The 16,479-nt window shown below is 32.3% G+C and overlaps 1 long non-coding RNA gene across 1 annotated transcript; it reads left to right on the top strand.

Moving 5' to 3' along the window:
• The first annotated feature begins 6,136 nt into the window (after nt 1-6,136).
• Nucleotides 6,137-14,945, top strand: LOC107870888. Its single transcript, XR_001674491.2, has 3 exons — nt 6,137-6,492; nt 14,221-14,303; nt 14,454-14,945. It is a non-coding gene; the product is annotated as an uncharacterized LOC107870888 (long non-coding RNA).
• Nucleotides 14,946-16,479: the final 1,534 nt, after the last annotated feature.

The raw sequence follows: 16,479 nt of genomic DNA, 5'->3' as shown, positions 1-16,479 counted from the left end.
AAGCCAGAATCATCAAGCTCATAAAAAAGAACAAGTTATGAAACAAATTCAATAAGTAATTTAAACCAATATTACATAACGGGAAAAATAAATGAAAAAGAATATTTAATACTTTTGAATACAGGACAAGAAGAAAATCATATAGCAAAATATCTAGTAAAAAATGAAGAAATAAAAACTGAGAATGATATATGCCCAGATCTACCAAGAAGTTTAATAAATAATAAAAATATAGCAGAAAAAAAAATAATGTTAGGAGTTAGAAAAATAAAAATAGAATTCGAAGTAAAGGAAGAAATGCAAAAAGCAGATATAATATTAGGAATAAAATGGTTAGAAGAAGTAAAACCATATAATATAGAACATACACAACTAACCTTAACATATAACAAAGAAAAGATATTCTTAAAAAGAGCCTAAACATGAAATGAAGATATATGTATTAATGAAGATAGTAGTAGAAGGTTATTACAGTAGATATTATACGCCTATGATAGATACAGGAGCAGAAGCTAATTTATGTAGATATAATTGCTTACCAGAAAACAAATGGGATAAACTAAAAACACCAATAATAGTTAAAGGATTTAATAATGAAGGAAGCTTAATTACTTATAAAGCTAAAAATGTAAAAATACAAGTATTGGATAAGATATTAACAATAGAAGAAATTTATAACTATAAATTAACATCAAAAGATATACTTTTAGGAATGTCATTTTTAGATAAATTATACCCACATATAATAACCAAAACAGACTGGTGGTTTACAACACCATGCAAACAAAAAGTAAGAGCAAAAAGAGTTAATAATAAAATAAGAAAGAAAACTGATTGGATAAAAGGAAGTGAAAAAATTACACAAAAGTTAGAAAATATAAACAATACTGAAGATACAGTAAAACTAGTAGTATTTTCGATAAATAAAACAGAAATAACTATATTTTCAATAAACAAAATAGAAATAATTCAGAAAAAATTAGAACAATTATATAGTGAAGATCCATTAAAAGGATGGGAAAAACACAAAACTACTATAAAAATTGAATTAATAGATAGGAATAGCATAATCACACAAAAACCATTAACATATAATGTTGATGATTTAAAAGAATTTAAAATGCACATAGATGAATTATTAGAAAAACAATATATACAAAAAAGTAATAGTAAACATAACAGTCCAGCATTTATAGTAAATAAACATAGTGAACAAAAAAGAGGAAAAAGTAGGATGGTTATTGACTATAGAAATTTAAACGCAAAAACTATAACATATAATTACTCGATACCAAATAAGATATTAAAAATAAGACAAATCCAAGGATATAATTATTTCAACAAATTTGACTGTAAATCAGGATTTTACCACCTAAAGCTAGAAGAAGAATCTAAAGAATTAACCGCATTTACGGTACCACAAGGATTTTATGAATGGAATGTGTTACCATTTGGATACAAAAATGCACCAGGTAGATATCAACATTTTATGGATAATTATTTTAAACAATTATCTAATTGTATAGTATACATAGATGATATATTATTATACACCAAAACCAAAAAAGAACATTTAAAATTATTAGAACAATTCACAGATATAATAGAAAAATCAGGAATAAGTTTAAGCAAAAAGAAAGCCGAAATTATGAAAAACCAGATAGAATTTTTAGGAATACAAATAGATAAAAGTGGAGTAAAAATGCAACAACATATAGTACAAAAAATAATAAATTCGAAAGAAGAATTAGATACAAAAAAGAAATTACAATCATTTTTAGGATTAGTAAACCAAGTAAGAGAATATATTCCAAAATTAGCAGAAACCTTAAAACCACTACAGAAAAAATTAAAAAAGGATATAGAATATAATTATGATGAAAAAGATAAAAAACAAGTTCAAAAAATAAAATTACTTTGTAGAGAATTACCAAAATTGCAATTTCGAGATGAAAATAGAAAATTTATATATATAGTAGAAGCAGATGCAAGTGAATATAGTTACGGAGGAGTACTTAAATATCGATATGAAGCAGAAAAAATAGAACACCATTGTAGATACTACTCAGGTACGTTCAACGAGACAGAAATAAAATGGGAAATAAATAGGAAAGAATTATGTTCATTATATAAATGTTTATTAGCATTTGAGCCATATATTGTATATAACAAATTTATTGTACGAACAGATAATACACAGGTACGCTGGTGGTTAACAAAGAAAATACAAAATTCAGTTACAACAAAAGAGATCCGAAGACTAGTTTTAAATATATTAAATTTCACATTTACAATTGAAGTGATCAGTACTAACAAAAATGTTATTGCAGATTACATATCAAGACAAAGCTACACAGACTGAAATAGTAGAGGAAGATACTCTAGAAAAAATACTTAATACCCTAACTACGCTTTCAATGAAAGTGGACAGTATGGGTAATGAGATAGAAAAGCTAAAGACTAATGAAGATAAACTGAAGTCTATAGCTACAAATCAGCTAACTCAGCAGTGTGCAGAGCTATGTCGATCGGAAGACATTAAAAATCCAGAGCTAGAAGGAGACGTTGGGACACTCCATAAAACCCATAACATTTATCAATCTACTTCTGCAGGTACAAGCAAAGGAGTTAATAAACCAAGATACCAGAATGTAAATATGAACAAAATATTTGAAAAACCATTTACCCCAAAAACACAAAAAGACCATTTATTCATACCCCCACAAGTTAACACATACCGAGATAGCCTAAACCAAGACAAAAAAGTATACAACTACATCGCCCAGAAATACATAGAAAATATATACAGAGTACAAACCTTTCTAAACCATAACCCCAGAGCTACAGACATCAAAAAACCAAATACCAATTATATAACCCAAAAACTACAAGGATATAATAAATTAATCGCACTACCCAAAACTAACCCAAGCCTAGTTAAAACCTGTTTTGACTATGGACTACTAAATACCATATATACCCAAGACGGAGAAGAGCTAACAGCTATGGAGGAATTATACAAGATATTTACTACCTACAAAAGAATAACAAAAGGAAATTTATTTTATATAAAATGTTATACTGCACCAGCAGAGATATTATATGATGAAATAAAACCAGTTATACAAGTTGTAAAGATAGGATTAACAAGAGATATGATTATACCAGAAGATATTTCGCAACAACTGGAGATACCTAGAATCGAGATACCAGATTTTTATGCAAATAAAAGACTTATTGGACTAGCTACGATCATTCAAGAACTAGCAAATAACTATGCTAACGGAAACCCAATATGGAGCTACTATTCAAGAGATCATCAAATGATATATTCAAATTCAAAAGAGCTACGACAAGCAGATATGGAAGACGTAAGACAATGGATAATGACGCTACTTAACCCAGAAAAACAATCTACCGCGAGAGCAATAAAAAAGGAATTTATTTCAGAAGGACTGCTAACAAGATACTGTAAAATAATTGGACATAAATATCCAGACCACCAATGTTCGAGGTGCAATGGAGAAGATAATATTATTCCAGAGGTACATCTAGAATAAAGAAAACAAAATGCCAGCTGGAAAGATAAGATAAAAGAACAATAATGGAGCAGATACAGAGCAATAATGGAGCAGATACAGAGCAATAATGGAGCAGATACGACAACAAATCAACGGAAGATATTTGGACCTATTTTCTTACGACAAGATAATGTAAAGCAATTATTTACTTTCTTACACATTTAGGACTTTTCCTTAGGGTAGAGTAGGTTAGGCCATTATGGCCACTTTTGTTGACTTTTGTTTCTTAGTTTTAAGAATTAAAAACACGTGAATGTAAAAACTTGTAAATTCTCATTCTATATATATCAAAGGCAGAAGGCATTGCAAAAGCAAGCCTTCATGCGTTGAAGCACCCTTGCTCTCTCCAATCCACAAAAAATATTTTACTCAGTTAATTAGATAAACATATTTCAATGGAAAAAGCTATGGAACAACAAAACTCAGAAATATCAAAGCTACCCGAACAGGTATATCTATTTATGATTATGAATAACTAATTTCATAATTCCCAACAATCATGATATGATAAAATAAATTCATATTAGTTACTTTATAGTAGAATTATTCGAAGAATAATATGTTAAGAAGTTTATTAACAAAGAGGAAACGGAGAAATATCCCTAAGGACTATGCCATCCTAAAGGTGAAACCATTGAGGCAAGAAGCCGTGGCGGGGAGTAACCAGAGTAGAGGCGCTGTTTAAGGGAAAAAGTATCCGGATTACCATGTTAATAGTGACGGAAGAACATATTATTTAAGAATAATCTAGTATATAGTAAGCTAAGATGACTATATTTTATGTACATGGTTGAAGGGAATATTTTGAAAAAAGCAAATTTATGAAAATGAATGATAATATATCTGATGTGATGGTAGATAAATTCAAGATACTTATTTTGTATGCACTTAGAAATATAAAAGTAGCAGATATAAGAAAAACCATATTAGAAAAAGCTTTTGGTGAATATTACATGACTAGAGTAAATTATATACCATATCTACCTAACTACTCTTACAAATATTTACGATGATAAGTTACATAAAATTTTTAGAAAAAGATAAAAAAAAAATATGCAGTTACTAGAAAAACAGATAAAAATAAATATAGATAAATACATGAAAAATAAAGATATAAAATTTTTTAATAAAAATATGCAAAAACTACTAAGGCTAAAACAAACAACTACAAAACACTATAATAAAACCAATTTTAAAAGATAGATTATCTAGATTATCTTAAAGTTTTAATCTTATATATACTCAAAGATATAGAAATAATAGATATTAAGAAAATAATATTAAAAGAAGTAATAAACTATGAAATTGAAACTACAAATTGTCTAGAACAGTTATACGAAGAAATTTACCCAGAAGGATATTATTCAGATTAAAAAATGCTAGAATATATTAGGAAAACTAGAGAAAATCAAGAAAATCTAAATAATGAAATTAATTATAGAAACCGAATTAGAAAAATAATGGAAAACCTAAAAGAAAAATTAATATGGATAGAAAAAACTTTAGAAAATTTAGATAAAAGTACATGTGATAGTCTATATAGTTTAAAAAACTCACTACAAGAAGAACAACACAAGATAATAAATAACATTGAAAATCTAGAATTAGATATACATTATAGCACAGATAGGATAAATTATTATACAGAAATTTGTAACTCTGCAATTACTACAGGATAAAATAATTAATGAATATATCAAACCTACTCAACATCCAATACAACATACTACTATAATAATCCTTATACTCCCTCACTAAATTCGTTTTCTTTAGCAACAACAAACAATAATATACAACACATAAAAACAAAAACAAAAATAGACTGCATAGCAAAAGAAACAAAAAAACTGAGAGAAAGAAAAAGAGCGACAAGATCGAGTTCAGGGTTCCTATTCGAGTTTTTGGTGCTAACATTAGAGCCTCTCTTTTGTTTTAGTTCGTCATACAGGTTTATATCCGATCTTACATTACTTATTGTAAAAGTTTTTTTGTGAATCGAAGTATAAATAAAGTTATTTCAATGACTTTTTATATTATTTAGTATGTGTAGTTTATTATTTATATGTCTCATATTGTAAGTCTTTATTTACAAGTCATTTGTTATTTCTGAATAATGTTGGTTTGATTTTGAAATTTAAAAGAGATAATTTCAAAGTTACTAGTATTAAAAATGTAACATTATATTTCGTTGATGTACAATTATTATGTAGTTATGTTGTAAACTTCAATTTACGAATCATGTATGCATGCAAAGACCAAAAAACATATTTATTTTTAAAAAAAGGAACAAATGCATAACACACATAGAATGCAAAAAAGGGGTTAGAGAAAACTGGAGTGTAAAAGAAAAGAAATTTGGAAAAAACAAAGTTTATAGAAAGAAGAAAGCAAAAATTTTAAAGGGAGCACAGAAAGCAATAAGTAAGAAAAAAGAAAATTGAAAGATGAAAAAAAATAGGAGAAACAGTATGGAAGAAAAAAATGAAAAAACGCGTTCATAGTGAACAAATTTTCTACTATATAGAAACGGAATGACCAAGGGTAAAATCGTCAATATACCTAACAAAAAATCTTCCACTGTTACTGCTTGAGTCATTTGTCTTGTCGATCCGCCTTAATCTCTTTTGCTTTCCCCTTTTCTTTCGGAATCACTCTGGAGTTTCACAGCACAATACTTAAACAACTCTAAATGCAGCTGCGGTTTACATGCACCTGTATGTTTGAATTGTATATGTCAATTTAGTACTATGATTTTGGGGTGATAAATTTTAGAGCCAAAGAGAAGAAACATGGAGCTACAAAACATTTTTAAAGAAGCCCTAAATGCACTGCATAAGCATCCATACAACGCAGATCTCGCGCAAGACATAATTGGCTACATGATTTTCAACCCACTACGGATGCTTGACAGGTTTGACAATCTTTTATAATTAGTACTGGTCTATCCCTCTGATATTCAATCAAACTTATGACTATTTAGAGAAGTGGGATTTGAAGTAGCAGTTTATGCATAAATAGTGAATTTTCCTGATTTTTACTGTTTGTTCTGATTTACATGTGGTTAGCCCTTCTTGCTGGTTTCGTTGCTATGTAAAGATGAAAGAAAAAGAATAATTGATTTAAGAATAGAAACAGAGACAACGTACACATAAAAAATAGGTACATTGAAAGAGATAATAAGACCAATCTGGTGAGTAGTAGCGGATCCAGGATTTTCACTAAGGGAGTTCGAAAAATAAAAATGTAGTTCTTACAATTAGAACTTGAAAAAATCAAGGTGAATTTTGAACACCCTCAACCACTAAACCAACCTCTACTGAACTGCAGATCTTTCGCACTAGGAGGTAATAAGTCAACTTCTCTCATCAGTTTGCATAAGGGAATAACTAATATCAAGTACCTAAATGAAATATAACAGTGTGATATTAGAAGTTGTATTATTGCAATGTCAATTTGTTAGTTTCTGATTTAAAGAAAAGGATTTACTGAGAAAGAACATGAGCACTGGCAGCACCACTAACACCCCAATGGCAAACAAAATAATGATTGGGTCCAAAATTATGTTTGTCAAATCTTCAGCAACTGATACAGCAGAAGAAAATGATGACAACAGTTGGATCAATTATATTAATATCACTTTAAGTAGATATATTGATTCACTCAAAGAATAAATGCTCCACCGTAAATACTCCTTTCCAGTAGCAAATAATGGAGTTTTTGTATTCTTGAAACCCATCTGTTACCTCCACGGACTGCTCTGATAGTATTTTGAAGTTTTCAGTATTCTAATAGTTGATTTGTTGTGTACTAAGTGTTATTTATGTTTGAAGGAGTGTCTAATGGAATTTGTGGTTATAATTAGCGGTAGGCTGCACTCTGTAGCAGTGATATTTCTATGTTTACTGAATTATTGGTTTGGTTGATAGATAAATGTTTGTTATAGAATTGAGTAGTGGTACTTATTGATTAAAATTGTATTGTGTATATCCTTTTGTTGAAACATGCAGGATTTGAAAATGAGAAGAGGTATACGGCAACTGTTAATGTTATACACTACTATTAAAAGCATGACTACATCTGTTAATATAATTCTTATATGTCCTCTAAGAAAATTGTTAATGTCTCTGTTGTACAATATTTCTTTTTGCCTATTAATTAAAAGCAGGAGGTCATGGGTTCAAGTTGTGTAAACAACCTCTTGCAGAAATGTGGGGTAAGGCTTCGTACAATGAACTCTTGTGGTTTGGCCCTTCCCCACACCGTGCGCATAGTGGGACCTTTAGTGCACAGGGCTGCCCTTTTATCTATTAAAAGTAGAAATATAAATAAACATAAACTTATCAAACAGATCCACCAGAGAAATAAATAGGAAAATAGTGACAATTGTTCAGATGAAAAGTGGTAGCATGGAGAAGTACTGTGAGTATTCTCAGTGAGTCTAGAGGGATGAAGTGGTCATAGCTGTGAATTTCCTTTTCCTAGGCTGGTTTTGCATTCTCCTAAGTCTCTCACCCTAGTTGCATGAATCGTGGTTTTTCATTATCACGAGTTCTCGCGGCGGTTGCATGATTCTATACATATCTTGTGATAGTTAGCAGCATGGTGCAATTAGATAGAGTTTGTTAAAATAGTTGTGCTTTTTAAACACAGGAAAGTACCAGTAATATAGGTTCAGTGAAGAGAGTTCTGTGTCATGTGAATAGTTGATTAAAGAGTCATGGTGTTTCTTTTGGTCTTATACCTCTAATCAGGAAAGATATTATTGCAGGTTCAGATTTATCCTCTTGTTAAAAAAAATAACAAAAAGGATGGAGGTGGAGATTTATCCCTTAGTTTCAGCTTAATTGGGGACATGATCTTTGATAGGAGGTTGTGGAGGAAATTGATTAGAGTGGGAGGTTAGTAGTAGTAGAGTGTTGTCTCACTGATCTTTCTATGTAGTCGTAGTATATCTATGGGAGTTTCTGGTTATTGTTTTATTGCACTTCCATTACTGTGTTGTTATTACTGTTGTTAGTTTTGAGCCAAGGGTCTGCATGCAATTTACCCTTACCAGATTTCACTTATGGTATTATTATCTATTTGGTAGGATTAACGACTTTGAACTTTAAGCAAAGATAACTTTTTTTTACAATGCTAGGGGAACCCTTATTATGAAGCCAAAGGGTTCATTCTGTACTTTACTGCCATAATGAGTTTCAATTTGACTATCAGTAAAACGTGTAACTGTATTATTGCAAATAGAAGCACAATCATAGTCTGTTAACTTGATGATTTAAAAAATAATGTGGAACTTGGTGTTGAGCCCCTGCAATTTTGAGTTAGGGATAAAGCTTGTAGATGTAGTGTAAGAAGAATTGGGAAATATCTGAAGGTGCATAAGGATGGGCTAATCCGGTAAAATGGTCATATTTATAAGTCTATCCACTACCACCTAAAGAACTAATTTACCATTAAATATAGGTAATTGTTCCACAAAGTTCGTGTTAATGCTAGACCAATGAATGTTAGAAAAATTTCCAATGGTAGTAGCAAACCAAGGTATGGAGAGGGATCATACTTAATTCTTTTGGAAAATACCACACTGCCTTACATATTGAATCACATTATCCTTCTCCATTTTTAGACAAACAAGGATGCCACCTTTCTATAAGTAGTCTTAATTCTAGAATGATTTTCAATAGGTTGATCATGCCAAATATAGATGATTTCCTCCTTCAATTGAGGCTTGTTTTATTTTACCAATGTATCGTTCTTCCTTAGTTGTTGGTTGATGAAGTATAAACTTTATACACCGTCATTTTACATAGTCAGCTTGATGACAGTTTACGGTAAGTGTATATGGTTCTGCGTAGGGGTTCAACCCACTATACACTATCCGTCGTCAGCAATTTCATCTTCAGAATTTTAGGTATGTTCTTTCAAATTTTCTTACAATTTTTTTCCTAATTTTTTACAGACTTTGATGTTATGACTCAATTCCCAGTTTGATATCGTTATTATTCTTTCTAATTTTCTATTCCAATTTTATGGCTGAAATTTATGACTGATGTGAAGGTTTATGTACTAAGATATCGGATTACCGACTTTTCCGAGTTCACATTTTTTTAAATTGAACTGTTTTTCTCATCAATAGGTATATCTATAGTTTGCACCAATTGCGAAAAGTTATCCAACATTGTAGTCTGGATTCAGTTACTCTTACTTTAGCTCTACAATATCCCCATCTCACTACTCTATATTAGTGTTTATGATATCGAGATTCCTTTTCGAAAAGATAGAAAATTGTTAGGTCTATAGTGATTTATGCTCTTTCGATGGAGAATGAAATTGAATTGAGGACTCCTCATCTTTTACTCACTCTGCGGAGATCCATGCATGGAAATCTCACAATAGAAACAAACAAATGACAACATACTTAATATAGTCCTCTCTAGAAGTTAGAGTATACTCATACCTTACTGTTACATGACAACCCCTACCTTATCAGATCGAGAGGTTGTTTTTGATAAATCCTCAGCTCGAAAAAAAGTATAACAAAATATTAATCTCAATATTGAAACTTGGTTCAAAAATTCAGAGAACTCATTAATTTGTATTTTGACATGTTAGGATTTGGACAGAATAAGCAAACCACAAGAAAAAGAAAACAAGAACTACACACAGATTTACGTAGAAACCCTTGCAAGAAAAACCACGGGGAGAGGTAGAGAAGGTTTCACTATAATGGAAAGAGATACAATGTGGAGAAGACTAAATTTTCTGAATGCACAAAATAACCCACTAAATGCACTTATATAATACGTGTGTACAAATGAGTCCTAGGCCCAAAAACATAAAGGTCTATTCAAGGCCCACTCAACACAATTCGGATCACAACTCTAACAATCTCCACCTTGACACGAATTCTAATTCAGAACTCAAATCCATCTCAAGACAAACTCTCCACCTCTTTCACAAAAGCCCCTAAGAGCACATCTCAATAGCTAACACTAACCAAGTCCAAGCAATGCTCAAACTTGGCACTTGGTAGTGTCTTGGTCATCATATTAGCAGGATTATCATGAGTACTAATCTTGCTCGCCACAATATCACCACGAGCAATAATTTCACGCACAAATGATACCGAACATCGATGTGCTTTGTCCTCTCGTGAAATATTTGATCTTTCATAAGGAAAATAGCACTCTGACTGTCGCAAAAGGTCGTAGTAATATGTAAGTCTTTGTTAAGTTCACCAAACAGACCCTTTAACCAAATAGCTTCCTTGAAAGCCTCTGTAATAGTCATGCACTTTGCCTCAGTAGTTGACAAAGCAACCATAGTCTGTAAGGTAGCTTTCCAACTAATAGCACAACCACCAATGGTGAAAACATAACCTGTAAGGGACCTCCTTTTATCACGATCTCCTGCAAAATCAGAATCAACATACCTGATTACTCCATCTCTATTTCATCCAAACTGCAATCGAACATCAGCAGATCCATGCAAGTATCTGAAAATCCACTGAACTGCTTTCCAATGTTCTTTTACAGAATTTGCCATGTATCTACTAACTGCACTGACGGCATAAGATAAATTTGGTCGAGAACACACCATCGCATACATAAGAGACCCGACGGCACTAGAGTTTGGAACTCGAGACATATAGTCACGCGCATTATCTATTTTTGGAGATGAAGTGGCCACGAGTTTGAAGTGAGTTGCCAATAGAGTACTTACAGGTTTGGCATTTTGAATATTGAACCTGTGAAGCACTTTCTCAATATACCTTTTCTGACTCAAATATAACTTACACTTTTCTCTATCCCACATAATTTCCATGCCAAGGATCTTCTTTGCTGCTCCTAGATCCTTCATTTAAAACTCCTTACTGAATTGGGCTTTGCTTTTATTATTTTTCTCATATCCTTTGCTGCAATCAACATATCATCAACATACAAGAGAAGATACATGAATGAACCATCACTTACCTCTTGAAGTAGACACAACTATCATTGCTACTGCTCTAAAACATATAAGAGGTCATAAAAGAGTCAAACCTCTTATACCACTGTTTGGGCAACTGCTTTAAGCCATAAAGAGACTTTTTCAACAAGCATACATAGTCCTCCTTTCCTAAGACTACAAAACCCTCTGGTTGCTGCATATAGATGTCTTCCTCAAGTTCTCCATGTAAGAATGCATTTTTGTCATCCAACTGCTCAAGCTTAAGATTATATATGGCCACAATACCAAGAAATGCTCGAATTGAACTATGCTTTACAACTGGAGAAAACACATCTGTGAAGTCAATATTTGAAACATGACTGTAACCTTTAGCAACTAGTCTTGCTTTGTACCTAGCGTCTTCAACTCCCAATGTTCCTTCTTTCTTTTAGAATACCCACTTGCAACAAACAGTTTTCTTATCGTTAGGCAATCTCACCAAATCCCATATGCCATTCTTATAAAGTGACTATATCTCCTCCTGCATAGCAATCATCCATCAACCGGAATCATAACAACTAACTGCCTCTGAGTAAGAAGAAGGATCTTCACCGGAATCAATACCTTCTGCAACACTCAATGGATAAGCAACCAAATCAGCTTCAACATACTTCTGAGGAGGTCTAATATCTCTTTTAGGCCTGTCTTTAGCAATAGAATATTGTGGCATCACTGGTGGTGAAGAATAAATAGTACCACTCTGTATCTCCGGGCTAGACTGAGAAGTAAGGACTGGTGTAGACTCTGCTCCAATCTGCAATTCAACATAGGTGCTTGACTTTTGCTAATTCATGTCACTAAGCTCATCTAAGGGCTAAACACTAGATTCGAAGGAAGCCCAAAGCCTGGCAGTTTCATCAAATACAATATTCCTGCTAATTATAACCTTTCTGCTTTCTGGACACCAAAACTTATAACCTTTAACACCAGGCTTATAACCCATAAATAAGCACTTGATAGATCTAGGTTTTAACTTTTCATTATCAATAAGAGCATACGTAGGAGATCCAAATATCCTCAAATCAGAATAACTAGCAGGGGTACCAGATCATACCTCTTGTGGAGTCTTTTTATCAATTGCAACTGAGGGAGAGCGGTTAATAAGAAGGCAAGTTGTAGAAGTAGCTTCAGCCCAAAAAGACTTGGGTAAACCAACATTAGAGAGCATACAACGCACCTTTTCAATTATAGTCCGATTCATTCGTTCGACCATACCATTCTGCTATGGAGTATGACGAACTGTCAAGCGTCTCATAATTCCTTCTGACTTGCACAAAGCATTAAATTCATTAGAACAAAACTCAAAACCATTATCGGTCCGAAGGCATTTTACCTGCTTCCCTGTCTGCTTTTCAATCATAGTCTTCCACTCCTTGAAAGTAGGAAACACATCATTCTTTTGCTTCAGAAAGAACACCCAAACTTTTCTAGAATAGTCATCAATAATAGTCAATAAGTAATTAGCGCCTCCTCTAGAAGGTACTCTAGCAGGACCCCATATATCTGAATGAATGTAATCAAGTGTGCCCTTAATTGAGTAGATGCCTTTAGTGAATCTGAATCTATTCTACTTCTCAGAAATACAGTGCTCACAGAACTCCAATTTGGTAATACTCTGTCATCAAAAAGTCCTCTACTGTTTAGTTCAGTCATCCCGTTTTCACTCATATGCCCCAGGCGCATATGCCAAAGTTTAGCAATGTCACTTTCTGATAGAGAGGAGGTAGAAACGGCCGCATCACCTGTAATAGTAGAGCCAGGACATACATATTTGTAGACTTTCTCTGTCCCTTCATCACAATAAGAGCACCTTTAGTAACCTTTAGGACTCCACCTTCAACAAAGCGCATTGTTGTTGGGCTTGGTTGTTTCTTCTGTTGGCTTTACTTTTAGCTTGCAAATAGTTGCTATTTTAGTAAGGAGTTCTAAAAATTGAAGTGGGTACTTCTTATTTTCGGTTTATGATTGCCCTAATTGGGAAATGAAAGTTACATGTCATGTGTTATGGAGTTCATTAATAAAGCTAGGCCTTGTTGAGAAATGTATAGCATTGTAGATATCTGTTGAAACATTTCTTAAGGGACTGCTGAAGTTAAACCAACAAATTAGACATTTCATGCCTGCCATGTGACCATGACTTCTGGATTCAAGCCGTGGAAACCTATTGCGAAATCCCAGACCCTACACATGGAGGAGCTGTAGTGCATCGGGCTGCCCTTAAGTCATCTCTTAAATTGCAGAATGCATATTGAAGTGATTTTTTCTTTTTGTAATGAAAGTGATGATGTACAAGTAATCCATGAATTACATAATAACTACATAAAGAAGAAATAATAACTCTTTTTTTGGTCAAATACAACTTGGTGATCTTGGTACCTCAAGTCATCTATTGATTCACCTGAATTTTGTGTACCACACATAAAATTGGATTTAGTATAGTGTGCGTATTTGATTTATGTTATCCAATTGAACTATAGTAGTTTAGAAATTCAAAACTAGCTGAAAATTTTAATGTTACTTTGTGGGATTACACTCGGTGTGGTGGTGTTGTTGATATCTTTGCTTTCAGATGTAATGATGATGCCTTAGTATAATTCCTTTTTTGAACAAAATATAGTTCTGACTAGCATTATGTATTCGGACCTACTAGGTAGTCATCCAATGATGAAAAGGAGTTTATTCTTGTGCGAAACATGCTGCTTGCTACAATAGAAGAACGATACCAAGACGCAGGTAAGACTTTATCAACATGTCTACATATTATATCGAGCATTAACATATAACTATTTTGTTGTCTACCTTTCTTTTCTTGTCTTTAAAATCTTTTGTTTAGTTTTTACTGCTATAAAGATATAGAGTTTGTACATGTATGGAAACTTGCAGGGACACCATGTTTGTTGCTGCTGACCAGATTGGGTTTAGACATTGAGTTTGATAGCGGCAAAATATTTGGTGGGGTATAATGCGAAATAATTGGACTAATGGCATGTACTATAGTGCTTTTCACTTGGACAACTTAATTTGGTCCAGCCTGTCGTTATGGCCCGTCGTTCAAAAATGCAAAAAATGCTAGGGATAAACTAGAATGGAAGCAGATAGACTTCCAAATCACCCCAGAAAATGGAGAACAAAAACTGGGCTGCTAGTGATGACAATTTGGAATAGTTGGAGATGAGTGAACTTCAGTCATTGTAGATTCATTTATTTATATCTTTACTAGAATGATCTTTACATTGATATATTGATATTTTCTGTTGTTACTATATAATTCGGACTTTCAATTGCTATGCTTATATATAGTAATTGACATTAGGAGTTGTCAGAACCCGTTAAAGAAATTTATTAATTGGATTTGAATTCAAAATTTTCATTCTAGACCTTTTTGTCATATTACTAAATATATGTCGGTGCTTGAAAGACTTTTTTCCTTCATATTACTATCGCTGAAGTATGTGTCATCACTATTACATTATTAATTTGAATTGGGCATTTATCTTAATGTACCAATTTCTCTCTTTTTCTTCTGAAACTTGTTTATATCCCAGATTTAGATGGCACTTTCAATCTTTTATAATTTTCCTATTTCTTATGAACGTCATGATGTAATTTTTTGTAAGAATATTCACAATTATTGTCATATCATATATATTGGGCTCGTGCACGCACGGGCATTTATCGTCTAGTAAAATAAAGGGCAAGTAGAAACTAGACATGTTTTTCTAGATTTAGTGTTAACAATTACTATTAATGTGTATGTTTTTGAAATTATTATTTCAAAAAAATAATTATCTGTTTAGCTAATCTATATTAAAATATTTTATTAATATTATAAAAATCTGTACGTGACCAAACTTATTGTTTCCATCTTTTGAAAAAGGAATGTTGACAAAATGGCAAGTGCTTTAAATGCAAATTTGAAAAGTATAGAAGAATGAATGTCCAAAGTTTAATATAAGTGAAAGTTGGCGATAAATCACTGCTATTGACCATTTGTTATAATAAAATTAACATACCATTTTAAAGTCGATCTAATTGAGATGGATATATTTTTAAATATGTTAGAAGCTTATTTAGACTTTGAGAAAATGGACACGATCCATAAATGCCTCAAAGACTTGAGAAATATATAAAAATTTGTGGTAAGGGAGGAAAGTACTGCTGCCGGTAAGCCACAAATTAATATAAGACAGTTTTAAATATATTCAAAATAAATAAAAAGCGGGATAGAAGTCACTTTTAGACTAACAAATATTATATATCCAAGAGATTAATTTAGGCCAGGCATATGTCATTAAAGAGACCGTGTTAGAAACACGAACTCGAGGGTGCTTCATACTTTCTCCTCAGTCAATAGAATTCCTTATTTGAATTTCTAGTTTGCAGACCAAAAATTAAGGGTCCTTTCCTTTTGAATAGGGATTCAACAAGGTGACTTGGAATACTCAACTCAATTCCAAGTGGCGACTCTGTAAATTAAATAATCCCTTTTCAAAACGTCACTTTAACTGAAAAAATTTATTTTTCTCTAAAACCAACTCTCCTCATGGGATGGGATGTGGTAAAAAATAGGGTGTGATAGATGGCGACTCTACAAAATAAATAATATCTTTTCAAAACGTCACTTTAACTGGAAAAATTCATTTTTCTCAAAAATTAACACTCCTAGTGGGGTGGGACGTGGTAAAAAATAGGGGTGTGACACCTATTTGTCAAGAAGTTTTCATAGAGGGTTTGTAATCTTTAAGAAATTCTTGATGAAATGCTTGTAAAAGTCAGCATGACCCAAAAAACTCCGAATACCCTTCATCGACACTAGTGTGGCAGCTTTTCAATTACTTCAATTTTTGCCTTATCTAGCTCTATTCCTTCTTTAGAGATCTTGCGCCCAAGCATAATTCCTTCTTTCACC

Source organism: Capsicum annuum, chromosome 5, assembly GCF_002878395.1.
Source record: "Capsicum annuum cultivar UCD-10X-F1 chromosome 5, UCD10Xv1.1, whole genome shotgun sequence".
NCBI classification, from domain to species: domain Eukaryota; kingdom Viridiplantae; phylum Streptophyta; class Magnoliopsida; order Solanales; family Solanaceae; genus Capsicum; species Capsicum annuum.
Note: the sequence above shows the minus strand (reverse complement) of the source record. Positions and strands in the feature narration are given on the sequence as shown.